The 26938-nt window shown below is 43.7% G+C and overlaps 1 long non-coding RNA gene across 2 annotated transcripts in view; it reads left to right on the top strand.

Annotated features, from left to right (window-relative positions):
* Window positions 1-25727, top strand: part of LOC106780973 (uncharacterized) — a 31617-nt gene extending 5890 nt beyond the window's left edge. For both annotated transcript variants that reach the window (XR_002810247.2, XR_011421538.1), the window contains 3 exons: window positions 1538-1671; window positions 1787-1903; window positions 24852-25727. This is a non-coding gene — a long non-coding RNA (uncharacterized lncRNA). The remainder of the gene's footprint in view (window positions 1-1537; window positions 1672-1786; window positions 1904-24851) is intronic.
* Window positions 25728-26938: the final 1211 nt, after the last annotated feature.

Below are 26938 nucleotides of genomic sequence, written 5' to 3'. Positions count from 1 at the left end.
CTATTATGTTCACACACTGACAAAATCACCTGACAATGCATTTCTCAGAATGTATTCTCGTTGTTGGGTGACACATGACTATGTATTTCTTGTTGCGAATCACAATATCACAGACATCCTTGAAAAGACTGGACTCCCTCAGGTTTTTCTTGTCCAAGCCCCAATTCAGAAAGCATCCATGGCTCGGGGATTAGTCTAGGCTCTACGGTGGATGCCCCTTCGGATTTAGCATGCCCTTTCTGAGAGTGACGACCACTGCATATGTGACAGCTGTGTTTCCTTTAAGTTGCTTTGCTACCCTGTTAGTCCAGGAGTGGGACCAAAGAGGCAGGAGGTGGGGGTGAGTGACACAAGTAGTACGATGGCCAATCAAATCTCTCAGGTGGAATTAGCAGGGATGGGAGACAAGTCCCAAACGGTGAGGACCAAATCATTTTCCTCAAGTGGGGAGCTAGGGTCACCCTCTCTGGTGTGACTGATAACTTGTGACCAGTGTGCTGGAAGCCTCTGCTTACCTCTGCCATTACTTGGTCATGTCCTCCACATTTCCAGGTTCTGCTGGTTCAGTCAATGACCAGATATTTATGGAACACCTGCTTGATACAAGGTACTGGACCGGATATTTTAGGGAAATAAAGATATGTTTAAGTTATAGGTTCTGCCCTTTAGGGATTTGTAATCTAATTGGGAGAGGGGGCATTTTTCAGGTTGAAGTAGGCATGGGAAATATCCATAATATAAAACAACATTGAGCATGAACATAATCATAAAGGGAGCCTAGCTACAAAATATTGTGGTTCAGAGCATTAAATTCAACCAACAAAAACTCTATAAACTTTGATTTAAGCCACTCCTCTGTAAGATGTGACCCAATTCCCAGAAGATTTTAAGCTTCTCTGAGGAACTCAATAAATAGCAAATTATACCGCAAGTCACAATATCTGATGTTAACTCATACTCTGATATCTCTAGCCATCTGAATTATTAAGGGCCTCTTTTCTAGGACTCAGTAAAATTATTTGTAATGAAACCTAAAGGATAAAAAATAGTTCACTGGAGATATTCAAAATTGTCTTATTTGAGTGAAAGTCGGAGACATAAAATATTGAAAATATTTTAGCATTCAGATGAACAGGCACCCATTCCTGCAAACTGCAAGTTAAACCTGGAGAATTTACTTGCTTCTGGCCAGAAAAAGATCCACGAATGACTATTAATAGATGTAATAGTCTGGTACGAAGGCCATCCACCAAGAGGTACTAATTCTCCAGCAAGCACGTCCAAGGCGTCCAGTTGATTACCGAAATTAGAAAGGTTCTTTGAATTTAAAATGACTGGTACTTACGAAGGAGCCATAAAATCTATAAAAAGCCATCATTCATGTATCTTCACCAACAAACCAGGAAGCAGCAGCCGCAGCCTGAGTCCTAAACTTGGAAGCCCTCAGGGTTTGCAGTGTGACTCTGGCTCCGATTCCTTGTCAGTATCCCAAATCACTCTCTCTGAAATAATTATACTAATATTATCTGCCTCATAGGAACATCGAGAACCGAGAGGCGTTGAACAAAGGAAATGTTCTAATTTTTAGTGAGCCTAATTCTGACATATTTAAAAGGGACTGTCAGTGTTTCACCACATGAAGGGAATTTGCTGATGTCTGTCCTTCAGGAGGTAAGCAACCTTGTTGTGAATTGTCTAGCCCCACAGTTTCACATTTTTTGTCTGTTTCCCTCAGTGCAGTTTAGAACACAGCCTTCAACTGAGCACACGTTTCTTTCTCCTACAGATGGCTGTCCTGGCATCCGTCTTTCCAGTTCACCTCTGCCACCACTCCTTCCACCCCCACACTGACTTCACTTTCTTGACCTCTCTCTCTGGCTCCTCTTCCTCCTCCCCCACCTAGGTGAGTGATCCCAAGGGAAAAGGAGTCCTCTAGTTACTTGTCCTGGGCTTCTCTACCCACCCTCATTGACCTCTTGGTTGTCCTGGCTCTGTTGGTCCTTCATGGGATCTCCATGGAGCATCTCAGCTTTGCCTTGTCCCTCAGGGAGCCTCATCCTGGTAGCTACACTAGCCTAGACCCCTTTTGGTGCAGTTGAGGAAATGCAATAATTCAGAGTGAATTTTTATTTAAAAAATAATAAACAGGATGCAATTTAAAAAAAATAGTTGAGAGGGCCGGCCCCATAGCTGAGTGGTTAAAGTTCCACGCACTCCACTTCGGCCGCCCTGGGTTCACAGGTTCAGATCCCGGATGTGGACCTAATTCACTCAGCAACCATGCTGCAGAGGCATCCCATATACAAAATAGAGGAAGATTGGCACAGATGTTAGCCCCGGGCTAATCTTCCTCAAGCAAAAAGAAAAAAAGTTGAATTTATAGATTCTGGATTTTGATCCTGAATTAACCCCAGATTTGCTTGGTTGGAACAATTTCTGCATCCTCTTCCTGGATCCTTTTCCTTCGTGCAGCCCAGCCTGGGGTGGATGCTAGTCTTAGCTATGTGGTTTTTTTAGTCCCTTATGGATTCCTGGTGACCCTGCTGCTGGCTCCAGGGAGATTGAACTCTCCTTGATTTTGTTTTTTTGTTTAGTCCCTCAGCTCAACTCTCTGCTCTGTGGTTCTCAAGAGCTCAACAAGTTCTCTTATTCAAAATAAAACAAATAATAACCCAATGCTCACCTTGATTACCTGCTTTCATCCAGGGCTGTGCTACATGGTATGGGGCATACAGAGAAAAGCAAGATAATTGCCGGAGTAGCTCACAGCCTAATGAGAAAGAGGGACAGTACCTATATAGTTGCAAAAGAATAAGGCAAAAGCTTTGGCAGACGTCTGACTTTTTTTTTTTTTTTTTGAGTATCTGACATCTAGACCTTCTTTTTATTCTTGAGGTTCTGCCAAAGATTGCATCTTGCTAGGCAGCGCTTTCCTTCACCTCATATAAACTACACGAATTCTTTTCTGTTCCCGGCCATAAAGATGCAGGCATGTGACCATGCTCAGCGGATCTAATGCTGCTCCCTAGGATTTAAATCGTAATGGAAAGAGAGAAAGATACAGGGACTATTGAGAAATGTTTTTAAGGTGGTGGCCTCAGCACTGAGTCTAGAAACCGCTTTTGGTTTCAGCCCATCTACCAGTGTTTTCTAGGCTCCCAGGAACTACTCAACATCTTCCAATATATATTTGTTTTCTCCTTAAGTTATTCAGAGTTGTTTTGTTTTGTTTTGCTTGAAATCAAGAACTTTGAAACAGAATTTAATAGTGAAGAGTGTGATACAGGCAACAGATCCTCAGAGACGGGGAAAACTAAAATTGACAGGACAAAGTTCCTTTCGTATTAGTTATCATGGGATTCTGACAACTCTTAATATGAAATGGGAGATACTATTTAAATTGCCCATTGTCGTCTTTAATAAAGCACTCATTGAAGGCAAGATTTGGGGGACCACGTTACTGCAGACACAGAACAGTATGAAGGGATGAGAACTCAAGAGCGGTGTGTGGAATGGTTTCCTCCATATTAGAAAACCTAAAGAAAGAGGACAATAAGCCCAAATATGTAAATCCTCAGCAGAGATTGCACCCCCTTGACCTCATATGACCTTACTAAAAACCTCTCTTACCGCCTGAAGCTGAATGGTTGAGGTAGCCCAAAGCCAAACTCAAAGTTGATCTAAGTGGCTGAATTACTTTAGTGAAAGCTACAGCTTTCTCAAGTCTCCTACACGAGTGGATTTCAAATGTTTTTGACCACAACCCTTATAAGAAATATATTTTAGATCATGATCCAGCACACACACGCACAAAGCTGTCAAGAAACAATATTTACCTTTATTATAACCAAAGTGTCCTGCTATTTTTTATTCTGTTCTATTTAAAAAATTCTGGCTTGTGAACAACCTAATTGAAAAATCCTGTGTTACAGGAAGACTTTGAATGAGGAAGTGTGGGAAGATATGAAGGACTCAGAGAGGTAGCTGGGCTCCCAGACCCCCAGTGAACCTTCCGTGTCAGTCAAAGCAGCCCAGTTTCCCATGTCGTGGGGGGAGGGGACATACCCTTGCTTGAAGACTCTACAACTCCCTTGCAATATGAAGCCAATTCTTCTTAGGTTTTAGCCATTTACTACCCTCTAACCCCTCAGCCCCACCTATGCTTGTTTCTGAATCAACCAGAGTCAGATCTTAGCATGAGCCGGGAGGCTGATAATAAAGGTAAGCCAGGAAGAGGAGGCATCCACAACAAAGAATTACAGGGCATTGTTAATTTCTACCACCAAAATCCTGGAGAATATAATAAATCCTGATGGAATTCTTTCCAACCAAGGAGGAAGAAATCTAATTTTAAATCAGACTGAATTTATTGATAAGGCTGGGCTTACCAGATATTTTGGAATCAGGGCACTGGTTTCAGCAGCTGTGAATCATTCCAATTTTTAGCTTGATTAGTTGACCAAAAAAAGCTGGCTTCAATAGCAGTGCAGATCAAATGAAATTGATGTGCTAAAAATCCTTTGTAAGCTGGTAGAAGAAGGAATTCAAGAGCCAGGAATCCTGGAGTGACCTGATCATGAGTAATCTGCCAACCGCCAGCTAATTATGCCCCCCTAGGAAGGCACAGAGGACCCTCCCTTTGCAACACCTTGAGAAATACACTGGTGAGGGGAACCCTGGATCTTTGAAAAGCTCTTAGTGACTGTTCTCTGAAGGCCAGAATTGCAATGGAGATGTTGTCATTGAAATGAGGACTTTGATTTCCGTGGTAAGATGAGGTTGAAGAGACCCTGTCCAAATGCAGACTGAGCGTGGTTTACCAGACTAAGCAGCAGGCGGGGCCGGCAGTATGTTTCCTTCACAATAAAAGGCAAGTTGCTGCCGTTTGCACCCCAACCATTAAGAGAGACAGTGGCTGATATTTATTGAATATTTAATGTGCCAAGCGTTGAATCCTTACAACAACACTATGAGGTAGGTACTTTTATGATTTCCATTTTACAGTTGAGCAAAGTGAATCCAGGGGTTAAGAACTTTGCCCGAGATCTCAGGGCTACGAAGCTGTGGAGCTAGAATTCTATCCCTGGACAGTTTGGCCCCACGTCCATGCTATACTCTCCAGAGTTTGATTTTGGAGGCAACTTATGCCCAGAGGCGGCTTTGCCATGAAGCTATTGAAGCTGAAGCTTCAGGGACACTCTTCTGCGTGGGCCCCTGCCAAGGCCCTAGGAGAGCCCTAGGAATGTATATATGGTCATATGTTGTAGAATTTGCAAAACTAAAATATTTTAACTGCAATTTGTTACGACTGCTTTCTTTTTGACTCTGGCTTCTGGATCTCACTTCCCCTCGCGTCAGGTGGCTCTGGAGGGGCTGTGGGCATTTTTGAGGATGTGGCTAAGGGGAAATTGAGTTGGGGATTCATGTAGTTTAGTTTAGTGGGATATATTTCTGTGGTTTACAGCCACTCTGCTGACTTACCTGGTGTCATGAAACTGACACCACTATCCTAGTTTTAAACTGCAGGGTCAGAGGTTGTACCCACCTGTGAATGTGCACTGTGGAGCCCAATACAGGAAGCACGTGGGATGTAGAGGGATGGAAGGTTTGAAGTGGAGCCAGAGCTCGATATGGAGCCAGAAGCTCGTCTATGGAAAATTCTTCCCATCATCGGATGCATATAATCAGAAGGATATTGATTCAGTTTTCATAGATGCTTAGTGAAGAATGAAAGTTCTCTTCTGTTAGGCATATACTTGATGATACAGTATATGTAATTATAAATGCACCATATACCTTTTTCTTTTTGCAGAAATTGTTGAAAATATAGTTTATCTTAGAATAACTAAGATATAATAATAGAATGCTTACGCGTGTAGAGTATAACTTGAGAAGTCTGTGTGTGAAGCCATATGTTTAATGGAGAGTTGTCTGCCTGAGACACACAAGTGGAGAGGATTTATCTACCAGCCCCCAGCCCCATTCCATTGGTCAAGGGTTGCCCAATGGGCTGTAACTTCCTCACATTTAAGGGTGTGGCCTGAGGCAGTTGGTTGAGCAAGTTCCTGCAGGAGACCCAACTGAGGCAGAGAAGGCCCTGTCAGAAAGCAAGTGATACACAATGCTCTCAGGTTGCTCACGACAACAGCTGGAAGAAAACATGGCCTAACAGGGTGTGAAGTGGAGTCCATGAAATGAATTTTGTTTTGCCTGCCACACTGTTGATGCCAATCACCGAGAAGGTGAGTTTGCAAAGAGAAGGGATTTAATCACAAGGCAGCCAAGCAAGGAGGTGGGAGAATCATTCTCAGATCCACTTCCTGGGAAATGGAGACTCAGGCATATTTGTGGGGTAGGGGGCAAGGTGGTCTGAGCTGTGGGAATAGATGATTGCAGGTAAGGAGATGTGAGGTAGTTGACGATCGGCACAAGCGTAGTCAAGCTTCATGGCTCTTCATAGAACACATGTTTACAAAATGGCGGTGTGCCCATGAACTGAGGGTGGAGTTTTTAGCCTTTTGACGTCACAAAGATCACTTATTGGACACCTGTGCAGGCCCACTTGATGAGTTAGTAGTCTCAACTGGCCTGAACTGGACAAGAGGGTCTTAATTCCTGAAAAACAGGTCAAACACCTATTACCGTGGTGACCCAGGCACCAGGGAGATGTCATCTATAGAAACCTTGTGGGAGCCAGATAATATCCTGCCTAAGTAGCACAGTTAACAGTGGGTGGGCAAACGCCTAAAAGCTATAATTAGGAATTGCAAAGAAAAAACTTTGTAAACCAGTAAAAAACTGTTTACCAGTTTCAGAAGCATCCCGTATACCCGTCAATGAGTGTCATCAAAGATGATGTAAAAGTAACTCCTGCATAAGACAACTGAAATGCCCTAAAATCTCATGGTTCAAATAGGAAAGAAACTTGAGAAAGCGTTTCTTAAGTTTTATCAATCCTAAAAAATGTAAAGAACTTTTCTAAGCTATCAATAATAAAAAATTTTGAACCATGCTAGAGAAAATAATTATCTTTCCATGTTTTTTGTATAGAAAATATTAGTCATAGAAGAGTATGTAGCCAAAACTTCAGGAAAATTATAGAGATGATCGGGCATCTGATGTTTGTGTATTTATCAACTTTCTAAAACATTGCAATTTGTTTAGGTTTCATACCTAAGATTATATTAGTAGTTTATAAACGAGCTCGTTCCAAGTTTTCTAAGCACGGGCCCGCAAGATCTGGATCTGCCTCTGGATCAGAACTCCCAAATGTGGGTGCACACACCCACACACACATGCACGCACACATATGTTTCCCTATGTAAACTCATTGGGCTTTGCTTTTTACTTTGTGTGTAAATATGTAGGTCTTAACTCAAGTGCACATTTCTAAAGGGAGAGCCTCTTAGCAGAGTGTAAGGTGCGTGGTAAGACCTCAACCAATAACTTTGTAATTGATAATTTACTGACTCAAAATGTAGGCATGGATTCTCAGATTCCTTCAGATTCGTAATGCAGCTTCTTTTATTTTCCTCACCGGTTAGGAGTTTCTTCCTTGCTTAGTTTGATTTTAACTTGTTGGGAGTTTATTTCACAGAAAAAAGTCATCCCACAGTGAAGAATTACAAAAACATGGTCAAATCGTTGCATTTCTCTTCAATTTCATGATCTTTAACTGGAGAATTTGTCAGATAACTAACTACACTCAACTGTGAAACACCTCCTTTCTTGGACTTCTGGGGATTGAAATGTCACTTTTTTTTTTTTGGTGAGGAAGATTGGTCCTGAGCTAAGGTCTGTTGCCAATCTTCCTCTTTGTGCTTGAGGAATATTACCCCTGAGCTAACATCTGTGCCAGTCTTCTATTTTGTATGTGGGATGCTGCCTCAACATGGCTTGATGAGTGCTGTGTAGGTCTGCCCCTGGGATCTGAACACATGAACCCCAGGCTACTGAAGCAGAGCATGCGAACTTAACTGCTATGCAACGGGGCCAGCCCCTGAAATTTCATCTTTTGAAATTAGTATTGTGTATCATTTTTCAAATGGCCCATTTCTACAGTACAAGGGAAATGAAATATCTTCTGACTACAACATGAATAGAATTAAATATACCTGGTTCAATTAATAGTGTTTTTAGATGCTGAATACCATGTTTCATTTTTCGAGACATTTCTTCCATGAAGGCGTAGGGGAGGAAAAATTTTTCCTCCACCCTTCTAAGTCCTTCTGGCTGGTCTAAGAATTAAATGGACATGAGACAGATTAACAGGAGAAAATAAAGTTTAATTTCATACATACAGGGGCCTCATAAGAAAAATGGGACCCATGAGCAGTCAGGCAATTGAGGCTTATATGCCACCCAGACCGAAAGAGAAGGGAATAGAGTTCTGGGACTTGAAAGGGGAAAAAACAATTTACAGGAAGACGAGAAAAACAAATATTTGGTAAAACAAATGTTTGCTATGCTATGCAGAGACAATGGGACACAGAGAGGACTTGGATCAAAGAGACTTTACTGGGTTCCTCCCTATACACCTAGTTCATATTCTTTGTAGATATCCATGGTGATAGCTCCCTGGAAGAGGTCCTTCATCTAAATTCTTTTAGGCAGTTCAGGGGGAGGTAAAAAAAAAAACTTCTTGAGACTTCTGTCTCTTGAAGATGATTAGCCTAAAATAATCCTCATGCCAAAGGGATGCATTTTGAGGTGGTATATTTTGCTCCCTACAAAGGTATAGCTAATAGGAATTTTTAATCACTGGAAGCTTTTTAAAGTCTGGCTACTTGCTGAATAGATTTCAGAAATAGAAGGAGCCACTTCAGCGGTGAATTTAAGGGTTCTTTTGGAAAGGTCTGTGATAACTGGAACTTCTTTTAAAAGCTCATTTGTGTAGATATAACCTTTGTTTTACCAAATAGTCTACATGATGAAGATCAGGGGTTGGCAAAATTTTTTAGTAAAGGGCCAGATAATAAAAATCTTAGGCTTTTCAGGCCACCTATGGTCTCTGTTCCTCCTCCTGCCTCACCTCCTTCTCCTCCTTCCCTCCCTCCCCCTCCCCCATCTCTGTCCCCATCCCTCACCTCCTCCTCCTCCTCCCCCCCCATCTCTGTCCCCATCCCTCTCCCCATCTCTGTCCCCATCCCTCTCCTCCTCCTCCTCCTCCTTCCCTCCCTCCCCCTCCCCCATCTCTGTCCCCATCCCTCTCCTCCTCCTCCTCCTCCTTCCCTCCCTCCCCCTCCCCATCTCTGTCCCCATCCCTCACCTCCTCCTCCTCCTTCCCTCCCTCCCCCTCCCCCATCTCTGTCCCCAGCCCTCTCCTCCTCCTCCTTCTTTCCATTAAAAATGTACAAATCATTCTCAGCTCCAAGGCTGTACAAAAATAGTCTGCTAAATGAATTTGACCAGTGGGTCATATTTTATTGACCCCTGATGTAGATTATTATATTAGGGTGGGTTGGGCTACGCTACAGTAACAACTCTAAAACCTGAAAATCTCAGTGGCTTAATGCATTTAATATTTATTTCACACCTACCCAGGTCAAGTGGCTCTCCTCCACTTTATAGATATTAGATCTGTATCAGCTGTCCTCCAAGATTCCTCAGAATAGGGCTGGCATTAGGGTGAGGCAAGTGAGGTCCCTAGGGCACAGAATTTAAGGGGGCCTTTACTCTTAAGTTCATACGGGTCTGTCTCTGAAAGGAAAGGAGAGCTTGGGGATCACATGAGATTTTTTTTTTTTTAAAGACTTATTTTTAGAATAGTTTTAGGTTTACTGGAAAAATTGACAAGATAATGGAGAGAGTTCTCATAAACCCTGCGGCCAATTTCCCCTATTATCAATATTTTACACGAGTATAGTACATTTATTACAGTTAATGAACCAGTATTGATACTTTATCATTAACTAAAGTCTACACTTTATTCAGATTTCCTTAGTTTTTACCTAATGTCCTTTTTTAAAATCCAGAATACCGCATATCCTTTAATTGTCCTGTCTCCTTAGGCTCTTCTTGGCTGTAACCATTTCTCAGCCTTTGTTTTTGATGACCTTGATGGTTTTGAGGAGCACTGGTCAGGGATGTTGCAGAAGCCCCTCTATGGGAATTTGTCTGGTGTTTTTCTCATGGTTAGACTGTGTTTATGTGTTTGGGGAGGAAGACCACAGGGGTAAGGTCCTATTTTTATCACCTCATATCAACATGATTTATTACTGTTGATGTTGACCTTGATCACTTAACTGACGGAGTGTTTGTCAGTTGTCTCCATTGTGAAGTTATTCGTTTTTGCCCCTTTCCATGCGATATTGTTTGGAAAGACTCACTGTGTGCAGCCCACATCTGAGGAGTGGGGCGTTGTGCTGCTCCTCCTTCAGGGTAGAATATCAACATAAATTATTTGGAATTCTTCTGCACAGAAGGCTTCTCTCTTTTTTCCCCACACTTATTAATTTATTTAATAATTTATTTATATAAGTATGGACTCATATGTTTATTTTATACTTTGGGTTATAATCCAATACTTTATTTATTTTGTCACTCAAATGGTTCCTGCTTTGACCATTGTGCCTGTTCTGGTTGGCTCCTGTGTCCCTTGGACATAAGTAAGCACTCCCTTATTTTGGGGCACAACAAGACCCCCCAGGCTCCTATTTTCTACTGTAGTCCTAGAATCAATCATTTCTCCAAGGAGCACTGGTTCCTTTTAGTGGAGAAACCAAGGTTAGGGTGTTAGGGTGTGCTCATTGCTACTAGAGTGTTCTTGCTTCTACATGGCACATTTTTTTAAGGATTTGGTGCGGAAATAGCTTGAAGTGTGGTCCACAGACTAGAAGCACCATCCTCATTTAAGAGTTTGGTAGAAATATAAAATTATAGGCTCCAGAGCTGCTGAATTCATTTTAACAAGATTGCCAGGTGATTTGTGTGGACATTCAAGTTTGAGAAGGACTGGCCAGGGCTCATTCCTGTGGCCCCAGTTGCAAGGGAAGCTGGAAATGTGTGCCCAGGATGGAGAAGTAATGTGGTGAATATACTGCATTGTCTCTACAACTGTACACTCAAGTATTTGTTCCGTATGGGTGATTTGTTTGGATAATTTATGCTTAAAGTACCTGTTTAGTTTTTGGTTTTGCTCTTCCATTACATTATTTTTTTTTTGCATAAAACATTCATTCATTTATTCAAATACTTAATTCATCAAGTACCTGCTATATTTCTGGCATTGTTCTGAGTGCTGAGGATGCAACAGTGAACAAAAAGATAAACATTCCTGCCTTCATCCAGCTTACAGCTCACGTGGTGGTGGAGGGGACAGAAAAAAAAGTGTATGTTAGATGTGGTAACTGCTATAAAGAAAAATAAGGCACAGCAAGGGGAGGAGAGTGATGGTGGGGACGGAGAAGGTTGCTGATTAAATAGGATGGCCAGGTCATCTAACTAGAGACATGAATGCAGTGACCAAGTGAAGCCTGTGGCCATTTGGGGACATTTTAGGCAAAGGAAACACTAGACAATGGTTCTCTTAAAAGCCAAAGGACACATTTAGATTAGAATTTTATTTTATTATTATTATTATTATTTTTTTTTGAGGAAGACTGGCTTTGAGCTAACATCCATGCCCATCTTCCTCTACTTTCTATGTGGGACGCCTACCACAGCATGGCTTGCCAAGCGGTGCCATGTCCGTACCTGGGATCTGAACCGGAGAACCCCGGGCCGCCAAAGTGTAACATGCGCACTTAATCACTGTGCCACCGGGCCAGCCCTGGATTAGAATTTTTAAATCTCAGCTCCAAAGTCAGGTATCAGAGTATTCAGGCGTCGAAAACTTTTGGACCTTGAACTGATTTTTGTTTGCTTATTTTTTTCATCAAGATTTTTGACAACATATAGATCCTGCTTTTTTAGCACAAACTCTTTGGTCATAAATGTATGTGATATGTTGATGCTCATTTTATAGGATATGAAAGACCACACTACTGTCATTCTCAAGCTTTTTGATCTTAGGACTTTCTCACACTCTTCGAAATTATTGAGGATCCCAAAGAGCTTTTGTTTATATGGGTTACACCTATAGATATTTACTACATTACAAATCAAATCTAAGAAAATTTAAGCATATTTATTTATTAATTCATTTAAAAATAAGAATAAACTTGGGGCCGGGTGGTGGCACAGCAGTTAAGTTCGCATGCTCCACTTCAGTGGCCCAGGGTTCACCAGGTCAGATCCCAGGTGTGGACCTATGCACCACTTATCAAGCCACGCTGTGGCAGGCATCCCACATATAAAGTAGAGGAAGATGGGCATAGATGTTAGCTCAGGGCCAATCTTCCTCAGCAAAAAAAGAGGAGGATTGTCGGTGAATGTTAGCTCAGGGCTAATCTTCCTCACAAAATAAAAAAATAAAATAAAAAACATCAGAATAAAGTCATTACATGTTAACATAAGCAACATGATTTTTATAAAAATAAGTGTATTTTTGAAAACAAAAACAAAATTTAGTAAGAAGAGTGGTGTTGTATTTTTGCATATCTCTTGGACATCTGGCTTAATAGAAGCCAGCTGGATTCTCGTGTCTGCTTCTGCATCCAATCAGTTTCAATGTCCCGCATCACGCAGCATCTGGAAAACTTGGTTGTATGCTTGAGAAAGGATGAGAGCAAAAAAGGCAAATAATAGTTTAGCATTATGACAAAATAGTTTTGACCTCATGGACCCCCCTCAAAGGGCCACAGGTACCTCCAGGCATCCCCAAAGGACCGTTTGAGAACCTTTCTCTTACCATAGTCCAGCTTCACCGCCCCACCGTGGGAGAGTCATTTAACTTTTCTGTGCCTGAAGTTCCCTGTCTTTCCAATGGAGAGAGTAACTGTGCTTACCTCCCAGGGTTACTGTGAGGATCAAATGACAATTCAATGGGATGAATTTGGAATCTCGCCTGGTGCAGAGTCAATTCAACAGTCATTAGTATGATTTTTAAATAAACACAGACATTGATTATGACTATTTCTGATCTGTGATAGTGTATTGTTCATGTGTAGGGTTTAATTTTATGCTATTTCCTTGATCAGGAATGCACCCCTCACTGAAAACCTTCTTGTTATGAAAAAATAAGGCACAGGGATGAAAAGTATTAAAAATTCATGCATTGCTGTTTTCTTTTTTGAAAAAGATTTCTCTCTCACTATGTTTAAGCTCCATTAAATCTTTTTTCATATTGATAATCTCTTTGTGGTCAAGACTGGGAAAAACCTACCCTCCCACTCCCCAAGATGAAGCATACCCATACATGACAATTCTCCAAACGTAGATCTCCTTTGCTATTTACTCTCCCCGTTGATCTGAATTCCTGAGAAGTCCAAGAAAACTGCCTTCTACCTCTGTAATTATGCCTTAGGAATCATTGACCTCCAATCTTTCATTTCTAACCATTTTGCGTATTTGCTCCAATTGTCGTAAAAGCAGTGTAAGGTAAAACTGCCAGTCAAGAACCTTATCATGGAATGTTGACTTTTTTTTTCATGTTCAAGTTGCAACGACTCTCTCTTAACTCAGAATGTGTGGCATTCATATCCTGTGGTTGCATTTCACCATGTGAGTTAAAATGAAAAAGCTTCACGTCACTTAAGCGACAGATGCACTGTGCGTGCAAATCTGAGCAGTCTTGTCATAACTATCTTAAATGTCAGAGAACTTCAAACAATACTTGGGTTAATCCAAGAAGCATTAACAGTCTCTTCCTCCCCAACCCTGAAAAGGGAAGCATTTATATAACTAATTAGTTTACCATAGTAAATAAGCCGCTGGCATTTATAAGAAGCATTCCTATTGGAGCCTGGAGTAAATATTATGTTGCAAGTTAAACTATAAATAGGGGTGAACGGTGGTGCCAGGCCCAGTTTTAAAATGCTATGGAAAATAAGTGAGCTCCGTCTGGGAGAAATGTGTGTCACAGTTCTCTATACACGAGTGTCCAGTGGCCCGGCTCAGGTTCCCTATAGCTGCTGCGGAAACTTGATTCATCTCACTTTCCAGCGGGACGCTACAAGGTAGCTAAAAAAGGGGGCGAATGTTTCTCTTGGGCAAAAAAAATGTAGAAGACGGAAGAAAAAACTTGTAACCAACTTAGAGAGGAGGATTTCATCCAGCTGTGAGTGAGCAGAGAAAACAGGGCTTTCAAAATACTCAGACTTTGCAGCTATTTGCGGCTTACATATCTGAAGAGTTTAGATAAGGAAATCCTAGGATGCCCCAGATCATTTTATTACAGATGGTCTTAGCCTCGAAAGTCTGTGCATTTAGTGATTTTCTTCAAAACTACACATCAGGTGTAGCAAGAATGAAGCCCAGGGCAGAAAAGTGAACAATGAAACAGAATCTCTACATGGAGAAAACTTCTTGAGCCTGTGGATTTGGGTGGAGCATAAACCAGGGGCTCAGTTTAGGGCCTAATTAAGTGAGGAGAGGAATAGAAAGGAGAGCCAGTATTTTTAGGGCTCACAGAGGCGGAGCCAAAGCAGCAGCTGCCTCTTCAGGATATAAGAGGGGCCCGGGGAATCTCACTTGCCCCATTCCTGAAATTCCTACCGTGAGAGCCACACATTCAAATGAAGTCTCTCTTTGTTGAATGATCCCATTCTTTTGTGTGACAGCATATTCATCCATTCAGCTCATTGCGTCCACACTTCCTATGACCTATGGATTGTTCTAGAAATGTAAAGATACCAGAAAAATAAAGAAACAAGTTATATTTTTGTTTTAAGAAGTTTATAGTCTAGTGGAGTAGAGAGAGAGACCGTCTTAGTCAGCTTGGGCCGCTGTAACAAAATACCGTAGACTGAGTGCCTTAAACAACAGAAGTTTATTTCTCACAGTTCTGGAGGCTGCAAGTTCCAGATCAAGGTGCCAGCAGATTCCGTTCCTGGTGAGGTCTCTCTCCCTGGCTTGCAAGATGGTCACCTTCTCTCTACGTCCTTACATGGCAGAGAAAGAGAAAGAGAGAGCTCTGGTGTCTCCTCCTCTTCTTGGAAGGACACTAATCCCATCATGAGGGTGAAAAAAACCCAGATGTTCAAGTCAAGACATAATTAAGGAGGAGAAGAGGGGCATGACAGTGTATGCTAATAACCGGGGTCATTGGTCTGAATGTGTCCTCCTCCAATTTATATGTTGAAATCCAGACCCCTAAAGATGGTGGTATAGGATGTGGGGCCTTTGGGAGGTGCTTAGGTCATGAGGGTGGAGCCTTCAGGAATGGGGTGAGCGCCTTTATAAGAGAGGCTCCCAGAGCTCCCTCACCCGTCCACCATGAGGACACGGCGAGAAGGTGCTTGCTATGCACCAGGAAGAGGCCCCTCGCCAGAATGTGACCATGCCTTGGTCTTGGACTTTCAGCCTCCAGAACTGTAAGAAATAAACTTCTGTGTTTATAAGCCACCCAGTGTATTCTAACAGCCTGAATAGGCTAAGACACAGGGTCATACCACTTACAAGGGCCTCCGCTGCCCCTTGTGCCAGGTAGGTTCTCCGTGTGTGCCAAAGCCCTTCCCCATGAGCTGGTCCACGAAAATTCCCCAGCTTCCTTTGCTGTCTGGCTTCCGTTACTCCTTAAGAGATGGAAGGGAGACTGCGTCCCATATCAATGACTTCCATTGATATTCCCATACCATCAGTAGGCCCAGAAGAAAGAATATAAAGGGTGACAGTGAAATTGTGATAAATGGTCCTCTGCAAGAAGAGTAGCTCCAAAACTTTCCAAGGCTAGGGGCTGGCCCTGTGGCCGAGTGGTTAAGTTCGCGCGCTCCGCTGCAGGCAGCCCAGTGTTTCGTTGGTTCGAATCCTGGGCGCGGACATGGCACTGCTCATCAAACCACGCTGAGGCGGCGTCCCACATGCCACAACTAGAAGGACCCACAACGAAGAATACACAACTATGTACCAGGGGGCTTTGGGGAGAAAAAGGGAAAAAATAAAATCTTAAAAAAAAAAAAAAAAACTTTCCAAGGCTAACATGCCGGCTGGGCAGAGGCTGCCCCTGAGTCTGTTGCTTTCCTCATATGGGATCTTCCTGGGATGTGGGAAAGGCTGAGTGTGGTCAGCTTCAGGCCCCATTGAGGGATGCGCTTTGTAATCCCTGCACTGAGGGGTGCACGTCTCTTGCACGGCTGTGGTTAACTTCCCTACTTCAGGAGTTGATGGGGCTGGAACTCACGCACCCAGTGAACCCTGCCCTGGTCTCTGATTAGAGGATCAGCCTTTGATTCTCTGATGCCGCATTAGAATGGAGCATCTCTCTGAGATTGTTCAAGGTGCTGGCTGTGTAAGAGTTCCGGTCCTGTTTTGGTTCCTGTTGTCTAAGTACATCTGCTTGGGGAGGGGGTTCTGGGTGGCAGGGGTGGGCCCAGATAGAGACTTCCGAATAGGAATACTCGGGTACCCAGGGTTACCCTACATGGTGGTCATGATGAATGCAGCTGGGAGGCCACTTGGTGTCCTGCTCTGGGCTTGACCCGGGTCCACCAGCTGTTCTTCTCCACACTGCTACACTCCCACTCCAGGCCTCCTCTGGGCTGCTCCAGCCAGAAAGGAGGTGAGAATGGGAGCACCATTTTCCAGGGAGTACTGACCCAGTAATCTCTCCCCTTGGGATGGATGACGAAGGACAGCACCTCTTGCCTCCAGAAGATTCGCATCTCTCTCAGAATAAAACCCAGATTTCTTGCTACGGCCTCGAGGGTCCTGTGCGCTGTAGTTTCTGTGGATTTCCCTTCTGTCACTCCCTCCCTTGCTTAATTCATGTCAGTCTTGCTGGCTTCTTTGCGGTCCTGGACTGTGACAGGCGTAATCCTGTCTCTAGGCATTTGTGTTTGCTGTTCCTTTTGTCTCGGGTTGTTTTCAAGCCTTGCTTGTTCAAGTGCTTCATTCAAGTGTCTGCTCACATGTCTTATCAGAGACCACTCTCCCTAAAATACTACTTTCCTTCCTCTCTCCTTTGCCTCTAGCTCTCTACCTCTTCCTGGCTTTATTTCTGTTTCTGGCACTTCCTACCATCTGATGTGTGTGTGTGTGTGTTATGATATACTGAGTCTCTCTCCCATCGCCCAAATGCAAGCTTCTTGAGAGCGGCGACTTGGTCTCCCCAGTGCCTAGAATAGCACATCATAGGGACAGCCAAAAATATTTTGGAATGTTTGCTAAATGGGTGAGGGCAATTTTCTCAAAAAAGTACTGTACCTTTACTGTTTGTCACTCTGCAACACACAGGGCTGAAGCCTCACCCTGGATGAATGATGACTTCTTACATTCATTCAGCCCTTCTCGGCCCTGTTTGACTTTCTGAAGCAATTTAGGCTATGAAAAGAGGATTATGGACTTTGAATCCAGATAGGTTTGGCTTTGACCCCGTTTTGCCACTTAGCTATGTCATCCTGGGCAAGTTAGTTCACTTCTCTGGGCCACAATTTCCATTTTAGTTTAATTAGGATACCAATACATCACTCATGGGGCTTTTCCAGGAGCATTAAGTGAGAGAACATATGGGAGACTCCTGGTGCGGGGCTGGATACATGCTCATAGCCCAATAATATGAGCTCCATTGCTCTCTTCCCTTCTCCTCTACACTTTTGTGATCCCACTCTTCTTTATTATCATTTCTCGTCACTTCTTTGTTCCTTTGCTTGCATACTTTTCTTTATCGTTCTCCCCACCCCTAGAACTACTGTTGTTCTCTGAGCCTTGTTCTCTTTTTCTGCTATTGCATGCTCCCTGGGTTATCTCGTCCACATCCATGACTCCCTCTACCATCTGTATATCGACGAGTCCCAAGTCCACAGGCCCCTCCCAGTCCTCTCTCCTGAGCTCCAAACTCATATTTCCTACTGCCTTCTCCACCCAGATGTCCTGCTGCCATCTCCAACTTGACATGTTTTAACTCCACTCATTAACTTCTCTCCTCCCCAACCTCTTCTCCTCCATCATGGAGAATGGTACCTTCTTATCAACTGCTCCTTGGAAGTTGTATCAATTTTCACTTTTCTCCCTCCTGTGTCCATTTCACTAAGTCTAATAATCTCTAATTTTTAATGTCCTTTAAACGTTTTCACCCTGCCTGGTGTTGCCTTAATCCTAACTCTCATCATTTCTCACCTACTTTTTTTTTTTTGAGGAAGATTAGCCCTGAGCTAATGTCTGCCACCAATCCTCCTCTTTTTTGCTGAGGACTATTGGGCCTGAGCTAAGATCTGTGCCCATCTTCTGCTACTTTATAGGTGGGACACACAGCCTGGCTTGATAAGAGGTATGAACGTCCACACCCAGGATCCGAACCTGCGAACCCTGGGCCACCGAAGCGGAGTGTGTGAACTTGACCACTGTACCACCCAGCTGGCCCCGTTTCTCACCTACTTTTGACTGCTGTTGTTTTTAGCTAATCTCCTCATTCAGTGTACTTGCTTTTCTAAATAATCCTCCAGTGTGAACTTTCTAAAATGGAAATGTGATCACATCACTTCCATTTAAAAACAAAAATCATTCATTGGTTACCTGTCATCTTCAGGATCAAGTTCAAACTCCTTAGCATGACGGGGGACTTTTCATGAATTGGCCCATTCTCAGCTACAGCTGCAGTTTCCCCAACTCACTGCATTACTACAAGCCCCTACAACCCCCGCCCCCCCACCCTTTGCCCAAGCTTTTCCTTCTGCCTGGAACACCCTCATCGTCCCCTCATCTATTTGGCAAACTCTCCTTAGCCTTGCAGTACTCCGTTTAAAATCACCTTCTTGAAGCTTTGTTGCTCTTTCCAAGCTGGGGACAGCACCTGCCTCTGGAGTGCCTTCCCCCGCTACACATACCCTGTTGTAAGACTTACCACACACCGCTGTAACCCGTTGATTTTCCCATTTCTTGGGCAGTCCTACAGACTGGAATGTCGCTGAGGCATCACCTCTGATTCTCCAGCACTTAGCATAGGGCCTGACCCTCAGTAAATGGTGGTTGGGTTAGTAGGACACACCGGCAGTGGCCTCGCTCATCCTTCGGAGCACTGAAGCTGTGGGTGAATTCAGCTTTGCCTGACTCCTTAACCATGTTTCCCTGTTACATCTTGCATGTGAACTCTTTCCAGGTTTCAGGTTTTTTTTTTTGATTTTTAGAACAGGCTCAGTTTTTCTCCTGAATCATGTTTGACAGAGAACATTGGACTAGTTCGTCTGTAAGTTTCTCTCAAACTCTGAGATGCCACAATTACTTCCAGTGGGAATGGAAACTGGGAGACCCAAAGTCATGTCCTGGTTCTGCCACTAAGCAGCTTGCACAAGTAACTGAGCCTCCTTGAGCTCCAATTTTCTCTTCTGTCAAATGGAAGACTATTCTTCTAAATATTTGTGAGGATTAACTTAAAGTGTACAAAAACATCAAACGCAAGGCAATATCTTTAGGGTGTTATGCCACATATTTCTCCATTTTAACTGTCTTGAAATAAAGAGGAGCAAATGTCGCCTGGCTGCCTGGTCTTGCTATTTTGAATCAGGAGAGGCCATATCAAAAATTGTGAGTGAAGTCGTAAGGAAATAATGCAGAGTCCTTAAATAACCCAGAGCATTCAGAACATACCAGAAGACTCTCTAAGAGAAGTAGTCTAAGAATCTGTCTTTTGAAACCTGGACAAGCTGAAATGGAATTCCCTGGGGTGGAGCTGTGAAGACTAGGCTGTGTTCCCCTTGCTAGGTGTCTCTGAGCTCTGCCCTGGACAGGTTCAGGGTGTTGCCCTGGAACATTCTGCTGATGTCCTCTTCTGAGACCATTGACAACCACAGATGAAGATGTCACTACTGTGATTTAGAAATCCAGGAAGCCACTGACGAACGTTCCCAACATAAAGCCCCAGAAGCTGTCGGTTTAATGGCCACAGAATCGAACTGGGAGATGGGAGATAGGAGCGGGGATGAAACTTGTCTGTGGACAGACCAGTTGGTTTGAAAAGACTTACTGAGCAACAGGTATGTGTCCGGTCCACTGTCAAGTTCTGGGAACACAAAGATGAATCAGAAATGGCTTGTGCTTGCAGTGGAAGAGGTTGGAGAAGCGATTTGACGTCACCAGACTGTAGGAAAGGATTACCCCAAGGAGATGTGGCCCTTCCCTCAATGGCTGAACACCACTGAGTACCACAGAGACAAGAGACCAAGGCTGCCCCGGGATAGGCTGGGCAAGGAAGCCTGACCTGGTCTCCTCTCTGTGAAGCTGCTTTCCAAGGACGATGTGAGTAGCAGGACACATGTCATCCCATCTCTACACCATGGAAGGCTGGCTGCCTCCCAAAGTTTCAGAGGCATAGCCACCAATGTGGTTTGAGCCTCAAGCAGCCCAAGATTCTTGCTCACATATGTGGTTCTGTTTAATAGGCACCAAAGGCCCGCCCACTGTGAAATAACTTCCCCAGAAGCCCGGGTCATTTGAACTTTCCCTATTACAGATTCATTCCTTCAGACTACCAATGCATGATCATTTGAAATGTGGATGATTCTGTAAACCCTACCAATAGCTAACACCTGCTGATATTTCCTCTATGAGACTCTTGTTTAAGCGCTTTGCAACTATTTACTCATTTAATTCTCACAACAACCTAGTGAAGTAAGTTTTTTATTTCTCCTCATTTTACACACGAGGAAAGGGAAGCACAGAGCTATGAAGTAATTTGTCCAAAGGGGGTCACACAACTGGAAAGTGGTAGAGGCGAGATCTGAATCCAGACGGACTGGCTCCAAACTCATGCTCTTCATCACTATTCTGTTCTAGAAAGAGCAGCATTGAGCTTTATTAGCAATTAGTTCCTTAATTTCAATTACAGTAGTTAATATTTAATGAACATTTATGATGTTCCAGGCACCACACTAAGGGATGTTTGTTTATCATTTCATTTATCATTAATAAAACCCAAAAGAGTGGGTACCATTATTATTACCATTTCACAGATGAGGAAAATAAAGACAACGTGAAGTCGCATAAGCAGGAAATAGGAGCCAGGTCTTGAAACCAGGCAGCTTAATTCCAAAACCCTTGTGTCCACAGGACCTTAGACTACATGTACAGTTGGGTGGGAACAGATACCTGTGAACTGGAACACCCAGTAGGAAGTTTTCTCAGGGAGACAGTGGGCCCTGTGGCACTCCTGGGGAGGGGATGTGGGGCAGGTTGGAAACAACCTCTCTCACCCCTCCATAGTACCTGGGGCTCGCTCTGCTGGCTGTCCAGCTCCGACTTTGGGAGAACAGCTTTATCTACTAAAGCCTTAATAAATAGACCAAACATTTTATCACTGAGCATTAAAACTGGAAAAGAGAAGGATCTTCGAACCCAACATCCCACCCAATGCCATATGTAAGTTCCCTGGTAGACACCAACTGTCTTCTCTACTTATATATCCTCACTCACAGGAACTCACTGCTTCTCAAGACAACCGTTCCTCTGTTAGAGTTCTCTATTGCTGCCAAATTATTGAGCTGCAACTTGCCTCCCTGTAACTTCTATTTCTTGGAGCTAGATATATTGGGCTCCTCTGTTCCTGAGCCCATCTCCTCATCTCATCTCATACTGCTTTCTGAGGGCTCCAGATGCACCAATTTTCTTTCAGGCAATCGAAGAAGCCATGCTCTCTGCTGCCACAGGACCTTTGCTCATGCTGTTTCTTTGCCTGGAAGGTTCTCTGCTTTCTTCCAACCCACTTTGTTAATTTTGACTCTTCCTTTGGCCTCAACTCAACCATTTCCTCAGGAAAGCCTTCCCTACCCGCCTTGACTTTATCAAATCTCCCAATTAAATACTTTGAGAATATCATTGTCTTAGATTAGGTTCTCTAAAAGCAGAGCCTGAGGCAGGGATGTGTGTACTCCTGATTTATTGAGGGATTGCCCTCAGGAAAACTGGAAGGGAGTGGGGAGAGCAAGACAGGGAAGGAGAAGGAACCGCACAAGAACGTTGCTTCAGCCCGATCTTGGGGGAAGCTCTGGAGGGTAAACTGAACTGTGTGGTGAGTCCTGCCTTAAGGCAAACATGGGGGGCTCCTGTACTCCCGCCCCAGCCAGCGATTGGCCATGGCCTGCCAGGCGTGGTTAACTTCCAAGCACTTCCTGCAGGGGATGTCAGTGGGCGGTCCTCTTGAGAAGGGGGCAGGTTGAGGCTTTTGGTAAAGACCAGCCGCAGTAGCTGGCAGAGGGGCTCGCCAACCAGACAAGTAACAGGCATCCGAGAGGTCTGGGGGCACCAACAGTCATGGCTACAATCAGAATGTCCTTTCCATAGAACTTGCCCAAGTATAATGTTTGCATTTCCACATGTGATTATTTGGCTGAAATCTGTCTCTTCCATTGGAGCGTGGGCTCTGTGTAGGCAGGTCCTGCATCTTTGTTCGCTCTTACAATTTCCATGGGGCCAAGCACAGGGCTTGTAGGTAGTCAGCATGCAGTAGGTACAGTTGGGTGAAGAAATGGGTCAACAAATGCATGAATGAAGCCCATTTCCTCTTTTAGATGCTAACTATCTCTTTTACTTACATACCTCCTTTTCTGTTTATCAGCTTTTGGAAACTTTCAATTCCCTTTTGTCTCACAGAATCTTTTCTGGCTTCCTTGAATTACATATTCCATCCTGTCTAAGAATCCTTCATCCGCTTGTTAACAGGCCAGGGTGTATAGACACATTCCTCAAGTGCTTCTTCTCAGCAGTGGGGATCTTTACAACAACTCATAATTGCCAAGAGCCTCAAGGAAAGAGAAAAACACAGTAGATATCATTTGGATCAAAGTTCCCTTATGCTCTCTCAATGTTCCTTTCTGGGTATCAAGGGGAACAGTGATGAATTATAGGTTCTTTTGTTCTCTAGGAAAGTTGCATGGCTAACTTCTCCCTGACCTTTTGCTATATCTCACTCCCCTGCCTTACACTTTTTAGAGTGCTGAGGATTTTTTATTAATTCTCTCTAATCTGTCCATTGGTTAATTTAATTCATCAAACACCACCTGTTGCCATATAGATTGTCGAGGGGTCAGGGTCCAGAAGCAATGGGATAAGAGAAGGCTAAGTTTTGATGATAGAGAAGCTGTTTGGAGTCTAAAAGCTTTTAGAATGTTGAAAGTACCGGGCGCTGGGCAGAGGGCGCTCTAGCAGATAATGGAAGGTTCTGAGATACAACTAATCTGGTTTGAATTCTAGCACTGACTCTATCTACTGGACCAGGCAATAGAGTTCCAATGCATGCTCTGCCTTGCAGAGGTGTGTGTGCGTGTGTGTGTGTGTGTGTGTGTTTCAATCAGTCAGTCAAAAAGAGTGGCTAGGATCTACGATATGTCCAGTGTTCTATGCACTGGGAATACAGCAGTGACTGAGGCGCCCAAGTCTCTGCCCTCAAGGAGAAGGCCAGTGTGTGTGCGTGTGTGCCCATGCACCCACACATATCCAGCCCTGAGATATGCAGCTCTCTAAATCTGCTCCTGAAACATGCATTCTCATCTGGATTTCCACAGCCTCTCCTTCCAGAGCCGCATGGTATAGGGCAGAGAGCACCAGGCAAGGAGTGGAAAGAGTTGGTATCCATTCTTGGCTCAGGACTGCCCAGCTGGACCACCTTGGGAACTATGCTTCACCTCTCTGAGCCTCAGTTTCTTCATTTATGAAACAAAAGGGTTGGAACAAACGGCCGTCCGCTGTAGAATTCTATGGATGCATTGACTGTGGGTCTACTATATCCTGGGCACCTTGTGGTATCTCTAGATTTCATTTTCTTACTTAATCTCTGTGGAGCTGGTGTCACCCTTGATTTATAGATGAAGAAGCTGAAGCCAGAGAAGTTGAGTTACAAGGTCACTTAGCAAGTTAGTGTAAGAGCCAAGATTAGACCCATTACATCTGACTCCAAGTCCAGTGCTGTTTGTGGTCTCTACAGCTGACCCCAAGCCACCCTTCTGCCCTTGCTCCATCATTACATCTGCTTCTCACCTCACCCCTGTGCTTGTCACCATCAGGGACTGCAAGGTGGCTTTGGTGGGTAGCCAGGGGACAGAAATGGAGGGATACCCCACCTGGATTGGCCACTACTGCCATCTTGTTTAAAATGCCTGTCTCTACACCTTATTCCACGCTGGAACCAGTGGGTCAGCAGCGTCCAGAGGGGAAGGAGAGCCCCACCTAGGAACACTGGGCACATAGGAGCAGGACTGAGTATTGTAGCAAAGCTGATGCATACCTGGTGACATGCACAATAGTTACTATGTTCTGTAGTATTGAAGAATAAATAGCAAATAGTTTACATAACTATAATTAGTGTTAGATTTAAAAAATTATGCTAAGCACTAATAGTTTTAGAAGGAAAGAAGAGTTGGCCACAGTAGAAAATTCTTTACAGACAACTTTACCCTCAAATTATTTGAGTCCCGGCTCTGACCTTTCCTGACTGTGTTCTTGGGCAGTTCTCCATTTGGCTCCCTGACCTGCAGCTTCACCATCTTTAAAATGGGCACAATAATGATAACTATATCCTGGGGTTTTGATAAAGATTAGATAGTGTCTACAGAATCATTTTGTAAACCGTAAAGCGCTAAACAAACGTTAGTGATTATTTTGCGGTACTTGCTGGATCCTAGTTGCTGGAAACATAAAAATGAAGAGGGCACAGTCCTGACCTTTCAAATGCTGTTTTCTCGAAGCTCCTGCGGCCAGGCTGCCTTTGACTTGGGCGTTCTAGTTGCTACAGGTCACATAGTTTCCTACTGCCCTCACCTCCAGCGGTTAATGTTACACAGGGAGCAGACGGAGCTGATTTAAGGCAATATCGCTTTCCTCCCCTGCAGAACTCCGGGCTCCTCACGTACATCTTCCTAACAGAGACTTCGTTTGTCAGTGGCTGACGGCACAGGACAGAAGCACAACGCAGAGTGGATTGCTGGCATGGATTACTGGTGGGGACGAGAAAGCCCCCAGAGTGGCCTGGCCCAGTGAAGATTAGGAGCCAAGGACCTTGACTTTGTGCAGATGCAAGGGCATGAGTGCAGCAGAAACTCCCCGCTGTCCACTCATAGCAGCCTCTCTCCTCCCATTAGTCAGAGAGCCCCAGTTTGAGCTGAGCACGTGACAGCCAAGCTCCACTGCACGGAGGTGTGCCTATGCGACTAAGCTCTGTGATGTGCACAAAAGTGATGTGTGCCTCCTCCAGGTTGGGCTCCTAAAGGGATGAGGTCTTTACTCAGTCTTCTCCCCTTTCTCGGGGCTGGAATGTTGACATGACGGCTGGAGCTATAACAGTCATCTTAGACTACAAAATGCACCCTGCATGCTGAGAATGGCAGAACAACAAGATCCAAAGAGCCTGTGTTCCCAACGCCATAGGGACATCGTTCTTTGTGATGAGCTGCCTGCACATTGCTTGTTACATAAGGGAGAAGTATGTCCTGTTTTGTTGAAGCCTCTGATATCTCGGCTTTCGTTATAGCAGTATCCTGACTAATCCAGCGAGAGAGGGTCTTCTGGGCCCTGGTGAGGATGGACACCTCCATACATGAGGGGACCCGATGGATGAGGGAGTGGGAATTTAGAGGAATAAGCTCAGACATTGATAGCGAAAGATGATTTTGGCATTGCCACATAATAATCATTGGGCAAGTTATTAACCTGTTTCCTCATCTGTAAAATAATAATAATGTTATAAATAAAATAATATTAATAACACACATACTGGTACAACTTAACATTTTATTGAGCATGTAGCTTGGTTCAGGTGCCACGCAGTGTTTGCATTAAGTGAAATAAGAGAGTCTTGAGTAAACATAATACAAATATTAATTATTTTAAACTTTATTATACACGTACACGTATTATTATTTGATTTTTCCCATCCTGATTTCTTGTTTACTCAGCTGCTTATGGGCATTGACCATTCCTGAGGGTTTGCATCCCACAAAAGAGCTGCTTCAAAATTTAGCACATAACAGATGTTTAATGAATGTGTGTTAAAGGTATGGTTTATTTTTAACTGAGATACTCCTATTCATGGAATGACAGGTTTATCTTGATTTAAAAAATTTTTACTTTTCTATTTGAGGAAGATTAGCCCTGAGCTAACTGCTGCCAATCCTCCTCTTTTTGCTGAGGAAGACTGGCTCTCAGCTAGCATTCGTGCCCATCTTCCTCCACTTTATATGTGGGACACCTGCCACAGCATGTCATGCCAAGTGGTGCCGTGTCTGCACCCGGGATCCAAACTGGTGAACCCTGGGCCGCCGAAGCGGAACGTGCGCACTTAACTGCTGTGCCACCGGGCTGGCCCCTAAAAAAATTTTAATTGTGTTATATATACATAATATAAAATTTACCATTTTAACTATTTTTGAGTGTGCATTTCAGTGGTATGGTGTATGTCCACATTGTTGTGCAACCATCACCACTACCCGTTTCCAGAACTTTTTCATCATCCTAGACAGAAACACTGTACCCATTAAACAATGACTCCCCATTTCCCCCATCCTTCCAGCCTGTGGTGGACTCTATTCTGCTTTCTTTCTCTATGAATTTGCCTATTCTAGGTACCCATATGAGTGGAATCATACAATATTTGTTCTTTTGTGTCGCTTAGTGTAATGTTTTCAAGGTTCATCTATGTGGTAGTACATATCAGACTGTCATTCCTTTTTAAAGCAGAATAACATTCTATGGTATGTACATATCACATTTTGTTTATTCATTCGTGCGTTAACGGACACTTGGGTTGCTTCCACCTCTTGGCTCTTGTGAATAATGCTACTGAGAAGGTGGGTGTACAAGCTCTCGATTTGTTTTTAAAGCCTCACTTTTGACCTCTCATCCAGAGTGGACACCTGGTTTCTCTGAGGCGGTGCAGCCCTGGGACCTGCCTGCAGCGTTCCTGTTGGAGGCGTGCTTGGAA

This window comes from Equus caballus, chromosome 9 (assembly GCF_041296265.1).
Source record: "Equus caballus isolate H_3958 breed thoroughbred chromosome 9, TB-T2T, whole genome shotgun sequence".
NCBI classification, from domain to species: domain Eukaryota; kingdom Metazoa; phylum Chordata; class Mammalia; order Perissodactyla; family Equidae; genus Equus; species Equus caballus.
Note: the sequence above shows the minus strand (reverse complement) of the source record. Positions and strands in the feature narration are given on the sequence as shown.